The sequence below is a fragment of the Octopus bimaculoides genome, chromosome 22 (assembly GCF_001194135.2).
Source record: "Octopus bimaculoides isolate UCB-OBI-ISO-001 chromosome 22, ASM119413v2, whole genome shotgun sequence".
NCBI lineage: Eukaryota > Metazoa > Mollusca > Cephalopoda > Octopoda > Octopodidae > Octopus > Octopus bimaculoides.
This window is the reverse complement of record NC_069002.1, coordinates 12467962-12468485: the sequence shown is the minus strand read 5'-3', so window position 1 is coordinate 12468485 and position 524 is coordinate 12467962.

The window sequence follows — 524 nt, the reverse complement described above, 5'->3', positions numbered from 1 at the left end:
CACTATATGCATTACTATATCCACTAACTGTTTCTCCTGCATCTCTCACACCATGAACTTTAACATACTTCTCAACATTCTGAAGAGATCTGCCAAACCATTTGGCACATCGAAACGATCGTAAATGACGCGTTATATAATCTCCACATAATTAAATCAATGGCTAACTAGCCCAATTGACTTGCTTCTTCTTGTGTTTGTTTCTCCATTCTCCACACACACACACACACACACACACACACACACACATATATATACATATATATACATATATGTAGGCTGTCTGGCTAAGCTGGAATGTATTTGATCATCAGTTTGCATGGCTGACCTAAGAATAAACAACAACGACGACGACGACGACAACAACAACATCAGAAACATTTGACTCACCAGCACTACCACTACCACTTCTACAGCCACCAGCACCAAGACCACCACCTTCATCGCCCTCACTACCACCACAACTATCACTAACACCACTATCACGACCACTACCATCACCACCACCACTACCATAAGCACGA